This window comes from Dreissena polymorpha, chromosome 10 (genome assembly GCF_020536995.1).
Source record: "Dreissena polymorpha isolate Duluth1 chromosome 10, UMN_Dpol_1.0, whole genome shotgun sequence".
Taxonomy (NCBI): domain Eukaryota; kingdom Metazoa; phylum Mollusca; class Bivalvia; order Myida; family Dreissenidae; genus Dreissena; species Dreissena polymorpha.
In genome coordinates, this window is record NC_068364.1 from 49790159 (window position 1) to 49802557 (window position 12399).

At 36.7% G+C, this 12399-nt stretch overlaps 1 long non-coding RNA gene across 1 annotated transcript in view; it reads right to left on the reverse strand.

Annotated features, from left to right (window-relative positions):
- The window catches only part of LOC127848102 (uncharacterized), a 186160-nt gene that overhangs the window by 40230 nt on the left and 133531 nt on the right, over positions 1-12399 (reverse strand). The window contains exon 2 of the long non-coding RNA XR_008034354.1: positions 1621-2078. This is a non-coding gene — a long non-coding RNA (uncharacterized LOC127848102). The remainder of the gene's footprint in view (positions 1-1620; positions 2079-12399) is intronic.

The following is a 12399-nucleotide window of genomic DNA, read 5'->3' on the forward strand; positions in this document are numbered from 1 at the left end:
AGCTTCAATATTGCAGAAGTGACATTACATGAGCAATTTTGACCCATATATTTGACCTTGAAGGATGACCTTGACCTTGCCCTTTCACCACTAAAAATGTGCAGCTCCATGAGATACACATGCATGCCAAATATCAAGTTGCTATCATGAATATTGAAATACTGCAAAAGTGTACATTAAATGAGCAATTTTGACCCATATATTTGACCTTTGACCTTGGAGGATGACCTTGACCTTTCACCACTCAAAATGTGCAGCTCCATGAGATACATATGCATGCCAAATATCAAGTTGCTATCTTCAATATTGCAAAAGTTATTGCAAATGTTAAAGTTGGCGCAAACCAACCAACAGACCAACAGACAGGGCAAAAACAATATGTCCCCCACTACTATAGTGGGGGACATAAAAAGCGTAACCCTCAACTGAACTCGAACTTCTGACCCCTGGAGTCCTGGAGTAAAGTCTCCTGCTTAGACCACTCGACCATCTGTGCTCATGCTATGAGCGGATGTGTTTTTTAATGATATAGCCAATCCCCGTAGTTTCCCAAAATATAACGACAACAACAGAGCTTTCCAAATTATTCAATCGTTTTGCATTGCAGCGCTTTATAATTTTCAGGTTTTCTAATCGTCAAAAGATGCATATTATGAATATTTTAGAGCATGGTAAATGTTCAGTTTTGCTATTGCCTCACAAATATCATAACTAAAACGAAAATTTGCGAATCTGAAACAACTTTTTTCAATTTTGTCAATTTACCAAAACGTGAAAAGGCCCCTTTAAGGCTCAAACACCATTGAAGATTCCAATCGTTTATAAATATCCTTTAATGTCAAGCACACAAATCAGACTGTGTCAATCCCGTTGTACATGATATCAAAGGGGCATTCATGCCGGAGGCGTGTCCTGCAAGTAGGCATGGCCAGTGCAAGCAACACCACAATCGTCATCACGAGAGCTGCGTTCTTAATGTAAAATAGGTGATTGAAATCCGGAGACGCTTGATAATGTAAAATAGGTGATTGAAATCAGGAGACGCTTGATATAGGAGATTGAAATCAGGAGACGTTTGATATAAGGGAATTGTACAAGAATCCTTCAACGTTAGTAACAAAGACAGGCCAAATTTTCTCTTTCATCAAACTATCAAGTGTTATACATCATCTGAAAGGGTGTTTTTTTAAGAAAAGTAAAACTGTTCAAATTAAGACAGAATCTTACCTCAGCAAAAAAATATTTAGGATTTATAAAGGTGTGATAACCATTTTAGTGAGGTCAAATCAGATCCCTAAAATTTCACAGATGTCGAAACTAGAGCTTTGTCACTGAATGTGACTTATACCCCCATACCACTTTGACGCAGGATAAAAAGTTGTTTAAAAGTTTCGGATGAATACAATTTGAATTAGAGTCCGGACAAAGTGGCGCCGTTGAAAATGCACTAATTGACCCTATGACCTAGTTCTTGACCCGACATGACCCATATTCGAACCTGACCTAGATATCAACTAGATGCAACTACTGACCAAGTTTGGTAAAGATCGGATGAATACAATTTGAATAAGAGTCCGGACAAAGTGGCGCTGTTGAAAATAGACTTATTGACCCTATGACCTAGTTTTTTACCTGGCATGACCCATATTCGAACTTGGCCTAGATATCAACTAGATGCAACTACTGACCAAGTTTGGTGAAGATAAGATTTATACAATTTGAATTAGAGTCCGGACAAAGTAAAATGCACTAATTGACCCTTTGACCTAGTTTTTGACCCAGCATGACCCATATTCGGACTTGACCTAGATATCAACTAGATGCAACTACTGACCAAGTTTGGTGAAGATCGGATGAATACAATTTGAATTAGAGTCCGGACAAAGTGGCGCCGTTGAAAATGCACTAATTGACCCTATGACCTAGTTTTTGACCCGGCATGACCCATATTCGAACTTGGCCTATATATCAACTAGATGCAACTGCTGACCAAGTTTGGTGAAGATCGGATGAATACAATTTGAAATAGAGTCCGGACAAAGTGGCCCCTTTGAAAATGCACTTATTGACCCTATGACCTAGTTTTTGACCCGGCATGACCCATATTCGAACTTGGCCTAGATATCAACTAGATGCAACTGCTGACCAAGTTTGGTGAAGATCGGATGAATACAATTTGAATTAGAGTCCGGACAAAGTGATGCCTTCCGCCCGCCGCCCGCCGCCCGCCCGCCAAGGGGTTTCACATAATACGTCCCGTATTTTATACGGGCGTATAAAAAGGAAAAAAAAATTGTTTGGGGGGGTGGGGGGGGGGGGGGCAGGGATTCTGGGTTGGGGCGTGAGGTATTGTTTGGGTGGAATCCATTGTGGTATTCAGGTAAGTGTTGTTTGTCAAAGTATTAATAAAATCTGATCATAAATAAAGAAGTTATGGCAATTTAAGCAAAATGTTCAATTATCTAAGTATAAAATCGACCATAATTCTGTCAAAATGCTTGATACAGTTGTCTGCTCTTGTTTATAGGTTGGGGTCATGTTGGTAAAGAAGTTTGCAAAATATGAAAGCAATATGTCACGGGACATTGAAAATATTTGGGGTAGTACGCAAACTTTAACATTTGCTGCATATTCTAAGTGGAAAAGGGGCCATAATCATTACAAAATGCTTGATATAGTTGTCGGCTCTTGTTTATAGGTTGGGGTCATGTTGGTAAAGAAGTGCAAAATATGAAAGCAATATGTCAAGGGACATTGAAAATATTTGGGTAATACGCAAACTTTAACATTTGTACGCTCACGCAAACGCCATCGCAAACGCCAACGGCAACGCCCACGCCGGGGTGAGTAGGATAGCTCCACTATATATATTTCATATATAATAGTCGAGCTAAAAAATGTTCCAAATTGTATTGTGTTGAGTGTTTTTTTTTCAAATGTTTGAATAGCTCAATTAAATAAGATTTAAATTAATGGACACAAATTGTTGAAGATATTACTAGGTGATCTAGTTTTTGACCACAATTGACTCTAATTCAGACATAGCCTTTATAATTACAAGATGAACATTCTGACCAAGTTTCAATAAGATTGAACATTTAACAAGCAAATTCCTTGAATTGATATCCCCCGCCAATATGCTTCTAGACACAAAAGCGCTATATTTGACACTAAAAAAGCATTTTTTCAAAATACAAAGGGCCTTAACTCCCTTATTATTAGATGATTTACAACGCCATTTGGCGTGCATCATCCTCTTATTGATATACATACCCATACCAAGTTTCAATGAAATCTATCAAAGCACTTCCAAGATATGGCTCTGGACACACAAAAAAAGCATTTTTTCAAGATACAAAGGGCCATAACTCCGTTATTAACAGATGGTTTACAATGCCATTTGGCGTGCATCATGATATGCGTCAAATGCTGTTGCAAGCTATTTGCACATAACAGAGTAATGGCATTTTTTTACTTGAAAATAAGCACAATTTTGTGTTTGGAGGGAAATCTTGGAACTGCTTGTGCAGATTTCATTCAAACTGTACATATTGATAAGAGGATGGTAAAGGTCATGTTGTCACTCAAACAATTCAGCGTTTTTTTTCCTTCTTTGAACGGGTCCGGTAAACAGCCCTGTTCCTAATCGGGACCGGACCTAGCTGGTCCCAAAATCGCCGACGGACCCTTCCCAATTTAGAAAAGGTCTTATCCCAAATAGTTTATATAAAAACGGCCTCGTATCGATTCAAAAATCCCAAATAGACTATCTTTTTTGTCTCAAAACGACTTCAGAAGTAAGTAAACAAGTATGAAAAGGAAACGGTTGTTGTTGTAGTTGTTGTTGTTCTTTTAGAATGAGGCCGACGCAACTTCCGATAGGTGGAGTCACCTAGTTACCAAGTTGACTGTTTCCCGGCCGGCATACATAATGCGGCATTATTGAATGCTGGCGGGGAAACAGTCAACCAAATAAGGCAATAGTACTAGTAGTAAAATTGACCTTGTTTTGTACGCTTCAATAATAATGTTTCACATGTTCGTGACAGTTGTTTATTGAACGTTCTCGTTAAATACAGATTCAATATACTAACAGGGGTGGCAAAATCTCAAAAAACTATACTTGTCCATGGACAACCATTTAGGAAATTTAACTTGTCCGTTGCATAACTACACTTGTCTGTTAATGTTTATATAAATTATAAACGCATTTATTGATTAATGTAAAACAATGTGGAATTAACCAAAATGTGTATGATTTGCTAGTTTTGTTTATAGTTGTATTTCAATAGTACATTCATTATAGCACTATATTATAAACAACATAAAGACTTTCTAAAACTTTTAATCTTGCAAAGCTAGTGTTATTAAAACATGTGTTGAACGTAAGTACATCGTAATCTTAACAAATTAAACTAGTTTAATATGTCGACCTCATCAGACTGAGGCTCTGCGCGGCTACTGGTAGCAATTTGATTATCATCAACTGGTAACCATTGAAAGTCTGTGAGCCAAGTTTCTTGAAAAGTTCTGGTGCGTTTAATAGATATAATTTTTTATCATAATCTTTCTTAGTTTTTTTGAGAGGTGGACTGCTCAAAGCTTCGGGTTTCTTCTTCGTTGTTGAAGATTTAAAAAAACTAAATGTTCCATTTTTACCATTAAAGTCGTCTTAAATAACAAGGTAGACCGTGTTTTGATTATCTAACTTTGATACTTTTTATTTCCGTCTGATTGTAAAAATAAAGAAACCAGTCTGTACACTGTCTAACAGTTGGGCCGAGTTGCGGCATGCTCCTGGTCTCTTATAGAACAAGGGAGATCACTGCGCAGGAGAGTGCCTGTATTTTAGCTTGATTGCTCCGCAAATATAACTGACAATGTAATCGCATGTCAACATACGGTTTTGTAAAACTTAATTACGGCTTTAATACAATGTATTTTTTTGTATACCTGGACACGACTTTTAAATAACTTGTTGTCCACGGACAACTTAATTGAAAAAAATCAGTTGCCCAGACAAGCAAATGTACGACTCGGGCAACTCAGACATTTGATTTCGCCACCCCTGACTAAATAAAACCCTTATCCGAAAAGAATGATAGATATTTCGAAATGCCGACTTTGACAAAATATTTTCCCGGGTTTTGGTTTTATTCGTAGCGACGTCTTTACGTAGTAAACAAACCCAAATATGGCAATCCGAAATCTTGTTGTACTCTTCAAATACTCAGGGCGAAGTTAAATAGTCAACTACTTCAGACAATTTTGCACACTCGCATCGTGGTTTTTATATAAATAGCCAGAAAATGAGTCACAATTCAAAATACTACTTAAAGAAAGTGAACAAAACGAAATCAGCCAAGCATAAAAGTCTTGGTGACTTTGGGTTTCGTCCTGAACCAAAGAAAATTAAATTCACCGTGAGGTCCGATGATGGTACCCTTCAAGAATTTTCAGCCGAGCCAGTTGGTAAGGCGGTACTGCCCTCGGCTAGTTATCACATTGACTCGCCTTGCACATCAAGTGAACAGTCAACCATTGAGGAAAGTCAAACATTAAGTTTTGATATTGACCAAGGGAGACCCCCTTGTTTAGATGATTTGAGTGTTGAAGTTTCATCAGAAACTGTTAATATGCCAGGCCTATCCTCAAGAATTTTTAAGAGGCGAAAGAAACCATTGGAAACCATTGAGACTGACAAATAGTGAAATTGCTTGTAATAAGCACGTCACCCTTTGACACAATGTTTTCCACCTGAATTTCTGTTTTCCATTATAACAATGGTCACATGCTGGTCCTTTTAATTAAGACAAGTTATCTCAAATTGCCACACAAAGTAATTGTTTCATTGGGCTTTATGCCATTTTAAACAATTTTCAGTTATATTGCGGCTATACCCATTAATTCTTTCTGGAAAACCAGTTCTTATTTTTTTTTAAATAAACTGGTATTTGTTATACAGACTTATGATCTACCCTATCCCAGAATGCCATTGATAGTGAATAAAAGCATTGTTTACTACATAAAATAGATTCCAGTTGATGTTTTTGTATGATTTTTGATATTTCCCAATTTGATGGATTTCACAACCCGAAAATTCCCAATTTGAAGGATTTCGCGACTCAAAAATTCCCAATTTCTAGGGGACAGGACCTGTTCCCAAACAGGTGAAAAAAAACGCTGCAATTGGTCAATAATGGAATTATGGCCACTTTTTACATAAAAATACATGTATATATTGGTATTTTAACTGCTTTTGGATTCCACTGAACCTTTATTTAAGTGTATCAATGTATGAATCTAAAGCAGTAGTTGTTTACAGAATTTGGCGTTGCAAGCATTTGGCTGGTGATATCAATTTAACAAATGTGCTTGTTTATTTATATTTTTATCCAAGAATAACAACAAAATCAATAACATAATGAACACAAATATACTACTCTATATTCATGAAACAAAAATATTATTGATTCAAGTTAGAGTCAAAGTTGACTTTTTTCAACAATTTGCCACATCAAAATTCAATTATTTTCTAATTCCATCTATTACATGTATTTATCTATGAATAAGGTTACAATATACTAAAATATTTTGGAGTGCAATGCTATACTCTCTAAAAACATGAACATAATTTATAAGAAGACACAATTCTCTGTAGGGGCACTTGCCATGGCTTTATTTTAGAATGTTTCTTTGTGCATGTGGTAGGGAAAACATTGATGTTTAACAGAAATTCACTTTTTTGCTTGAAGGTTGGAGACTACATGAGACTTTGACAGATGGCGGGAAACCCTTCTCAACTGGTATGAAGCCGGTAAATAGATGGCCATAAAACAGTGACCCCTGATTCGCGTCGAGTTCTTTCTTGCATACCGTATTACCCCCCCACCCCTTTTTATTGTTTAAATCATTGCAGCTTGGAATGCTCTTTAAGAAAAGGTATGGTTATGGGGATGTCTATGCGCAAAAGTTTGACTTTATTTTTTGTTAAAGTTATTGCTTTCACATTGAATTTGTGTATGAAATCTTTTAGTATATTATGACCATAAGCAACATTTTATCAATTCAAGACTATTAATCACTAAAACTAAAATCCTTACTATTACATCATATGATGTGTGCCTATAATAATATGCTGTGTGCTTGCAATAGTATGCTGTTTGTTTGTGATTGTATGCTGTGTGTTTGTGATGGTATGCTGTGTGTTTGTGATGGTATGCTGTGTGTTTGTGATGGTATGCTGTGTGTTTGTTTTGGTATGCTGTGAGTTTGTGATGGTATGCTGTGTGTTTGTGATGGCATGCTGTGTGTTTGTGATGGTATGATGTGTGTTTGTGATGGTATGCTGTGTGTCTGTGATGGTAATGCTGTCTGTTTGTGATGGTATGCTGTGTGTTTATTATGGTATGCTATGTGTTTGAGATTTTTATCTTGAAACAAGTGAAACAACAGTCCTAAAAGAAATGTAAACAATATTGGTCATGACTAAAAGAAATGTAAACAATATTGGTTCTGACTTAAAGAAATGTAAGCCAGAAATGGCGCGGCAGAGGCCGACGCGTATCCCCACGCCGCATGTTTGACCCTGCAGGGGCGCCCCACGGATGGTAATGGGGGCCATTCATAGAACTTTGAGATTGACCGTATTGTCATAAGAGATGTTCAGTATCAATTTGAAGTAAATCGGTGTAGAAATGAAGAAGTAAATGTAAAATAACCTTAAAGAAGATAAGTGTTTGTCAGAAACACAATGCCCCCTAATACAACACTTTTTTATTCGGCATAGCTGTATTAAGCCAGCTTTTCACCTTACCTGACCTTTGTAAGTGTCCAATAAAATTCTAATAAAATTTCCCGCGGCTAGGTACGAATGAATTTACTTCATTTATTTCATTGGCTGATTTGAGTATACCACCAGAACATTGGAAACATATCCGCGTCTTTGTAACACTGTTTTACTGCATAATTTTGTTTTATTTCTAATGAAAAGGCAACAGCTTTACACTCAATTCTCTCATAAATACAGTTTAAGCATTTATTTTCAGAGAATTACCAGCGCAAAAGCATTTATACTTAAAGGCTATGTTCTCATATTTAGTTCTTACTTCCATATTCCTGTCAACATGTTAACATGTAAAAGTATAAAGAGCAGTGGAAGCGAGGCCTCACTTTAATGCATTGCATTTCAACCCGTGAGGTATCGGGTCAATTCGCGGCCAGTGTGTGAATGCCAGAGTTTTTATACAGTTCATCACCGGAGTTCGCGACCAATAAAATAACTGTTATATTAAATAAAGACGCTATCCGTGAACTAGGTGACCTGGGGTATTCTTTAGACCAGAAATATGTTAAATGAAGATATTCAGCAATATAATTATGGTATGTCAATAATAGATTCTTAATGTGTTTTCAACAATACAATGCAATGATAAATATCATTTTTGATTAATTTAACAATAACTATTTCACCATATTGACTAACGTATTAAGCATGAGCACGATGATTCTCAATACTGTTAATAATCGAATCAAATAGCAATGCCCGACAAACCACTAAAACAGGTTTGTTCGAAGAACGCGCATATTAATACGGATACTTCCAATGTGGCCGGTTGACTCATATGTTTTAATTTCACTTCCATTCTTCTTTTGGTTTTCTGTTTTGTATCTATAGGTTAATGACCAGCAATATGTAATAATGTAAAACAAGCCGCGAAAAATCCGCGTAACATCCCATACTGCGTGTGATGCAGCTAAGAACTGCACAGAAAAAGACATTCGCTATCCTTGATCTCATTCATTGAACTATCAAGGCCGTATATCTTTTAAAAAGATATTTCTTGTTTAATTGTTTTGAAGGATGACCTTGACCTTTCACCACTCAAAATGTAAAGCTCCATGAGATACACATGCATGCCAAATATCAAGTTGCTATTATCAATATTGCAAAAGTTATGACCAAGGTTAAAGGCAGGCAGGCAGGCAGACCAAAAACAATAAACCCCAGATCATTTGATATGGGGGCATAAAAATGAGTGAAAATTCATTACCCAGCCCCACCCCAACCCCCATAACTTTTTACCCAGGGGTCAGATCAAAATTCCAAATTATAAGTGCACTGTGGCACATATGCTCATAGCTACCATGTGTGTAAGTTTCAAGGTTCTAGTGCTTATAGTGTAGGAGGAGATAGTGGCCAGGACGGACGGACAGACGGCGGAGATAACCACATAACAGATTTCAAAATCTAAACACAGACCCTAGGTTCAAGGTCAAGGTCAAAGGGGTCAAAAAATTTATGTGCATGCAAAGGTCCAGATACACATGCGTACCAAATATGAAAGCAATATCTGAAGGGAGACAGACGTTATGAGCTTTTTTTGAATCGCGGTCGTAGATTTCGAAACCTGAACGAGGACCCCAAGTTCAACAAGAGGGCCTGAAAGGCCAAAAGACGCTCACCTGAGATAAAAAAAAAATGACATGTTCTTTGCAGCCCAAGATATCAATGGAACAAATGTTTTAACCAAGCATCATGAAGAATGAACAACAAATGGGCTCTTGGCGGCCATGTTTTTTTAACAGACCTGAACCATTTTTTAACTCTTCCAAGATATGTCCAAATTTCATGAAGATTGGGAAAAAAATGTGTCTTCTAGACTGTTCACATGTTGTCACTATATACATATAAAGAAAACTGCCCCACTCCCTGGTGACCATGTTTTTTTACTGATCACAACCATTTTCAAACTCGTCCGAAACATCCACATAACTAATGTTTTGACAAAATTTCATGATGATTAGGCAAAACATGTGACTTCTAGAGTGTTCACAAGCTTTTTTACTATATAAATATAAAGAAAAAGACCCCCCCTGGCGGCCATGTTTTTTACCGATCCAAACCATTATCGAACTCAACTGTCCTATCCAGGTGTGGTAGTGCGGTCTCCTTCGCTTACGCAAATGAACCGGTCACAGGACGGTAACAAGTTATGTAACTTTGTGAGCACTTTTGTAATGCGGAAATATTTATTTGACGAACTCTTATTTCCCATCAGGATGACTATACTGACTGGTTGTAATTTAATTAACTAAAGGCGTTCAGTCAGGGACGCCTAAATACACTCAAAAAATTTATTTATAAGTAAAAACCAAGGCAGCTTTAACAAAAATAACTAATTTTTATTCCAAGAACTCAGAAAATGAAGTACAATGACAGAAAATTAAGAACAGGTACAATCCAAGTCTAAAGAAACTAAGTGTCAATACAAAAATGAACAACATACAGCAAATACCTTATTGAATGTAAAAAGAAGTTCAAAATCTGTCAAAAAACTGATATAAATATAAGTTACTGTTAGTCTAGAAAGTGCTTCAAAAATCTAGTTTACAAAATAGGTCTAATTTAATCTAAAGAACAATATTTATGGAGATTAGAAAACTTCAGTGAATTCAATGTAAAAATAAGAAAAATTTATTAAAGTTATTGAAATAGAATAGAGTCTTTCTAATTGAGAACATGCCAAATAAAAATAATCTGAATAATAAGAATAATTTAGAAAATAATGCCAAAATGTCTTGATGCTGGTGTTAAAAATAATTTAGAGTTTAATTATTTCAAAATTCCAACCTTTTTCAAGAGCTGTTAACTTTTCAAGAAAGCATCAAGAGGTGTTTAAATCAGCCAAAACAGCTAATTTTATACAGTTCAGAAGAGATCAATGGCAGAGTAGTCAATTTTCCCTCAGAACAGTGCATTTATCAATGATCAATATCTTCCCAAATTCCAGAGCAGAACTAAAAATAGATTACTGAACCAGGTTAAACAAGGGAGATAAATACTCCATAAATACTGCAAAATCATGTACATGTTGTCTTTCTTTCAATTATCTCTTAGTTGAAAGGCTTATCATAAGTGTTAATGACTAAAACAGTTATGTTAACTATGAAAATTATGTGTTATGAAAAAGTATATAATACAGTTAATGTCACATAATATTGACATAATAAAACCAAACTTTACTACACAGGAAACAAATTTTCTGACCAAATTTCATGAAGATTGAGCAAACTAGAAAGTTAACAAGATTTTACTATAGCCATATATAGCCGTATAAGGAAAAATGCCCCGCCCCTTGGCAGCCATGTTTTTCAAACCAAGGTTACCATTTCTGATCTCATCCAAGATATCATTGGGACATATCATCTGAGCAAGTTTCATGAAGATTGGAAAATAAATGTGGCCTCTAGAGTGTTAACAAGGTTTTACTACAACCATATAAGGAAAAATGCCTCACCCCCCCTGGCGGCCATGTTTTTTAACCAACCGACATTATTTTAGAACTTGTCCAAGATATCATTGGGATGAATCTTCTGACCAAGTTTTATAAGGATTGGACAATCAATGTGGCCTCCAGAGTGTTAACAAGATTTTGCATAGCCATATAAGGAAAAATGCCCCGCCCCTTGGCAGCCATGTTTTTCAAACAAACGTAACCATTTTCAAACTCATCCAAGATATCATTGAGACCAATCTTCTGACCAAATTTCATGAAGATTGGACAATAAATGTGGCCTCTAGAGAGTGAACAAGGCAAATGTTGACGTCGCACAACGGACAACGCACGACGAACAACGCACAACGGACGACGGACAAAAGGTGATCACAAAAACTCACCATGAGCACGTTGTGCTCAGGTGAGCTAAAAATTTCATGCACATGACATTGAAAGGTGTTGTCCAGATAACATACGTACCAAACAGACATTCCCAAAAGTATTTTGAGTCCACAGGACATTCGGTCCTGTGGACTTAAAAAACTTGCAGGACCGGACTGGGATTCATAGGACCGAAACATCACCTCACCAACACAAATTTATTAACATAAAGATAATTGGGAAAATTTAATGGAAAATGAGCATCACAACACTGAACACTAACAAATTGCAAAACACTTGCAGTATTCTAAAGTAAAATATTTAAACCAAAACGTAGTTAAATACAGTTCAACCCCTACTTCCGGTCACCCCTCATCGCCGGTCACCCTGTATAGGCGGCCGGTCTATGCCGCGACCGTCAATAAACACTATATAATGCACCCCTCTTAAGCGGTAACCCCGTTTCTCCGGCCAGCGGCCAGCAATTTTACATCCCAAATGTTAAATTCCCCCATATGAGTGGTCACGCGCAAGTAAGTCAGTCATGTACATTGGCAAAATTACACAGGCGCAACGGCAAAAAAATCGATACATACTTCTAGTCTGCGGTTTAGGCTCTGTAGTACTGAAGCGTGATGTGTGATAAACATTTTGACAGCCAGTTTGCAAATTGCAATTAATTAGCGGCGGATTATCGGGTTATCGGGTTAAAAGCAATATGCGACCGTTTGATCTGTTT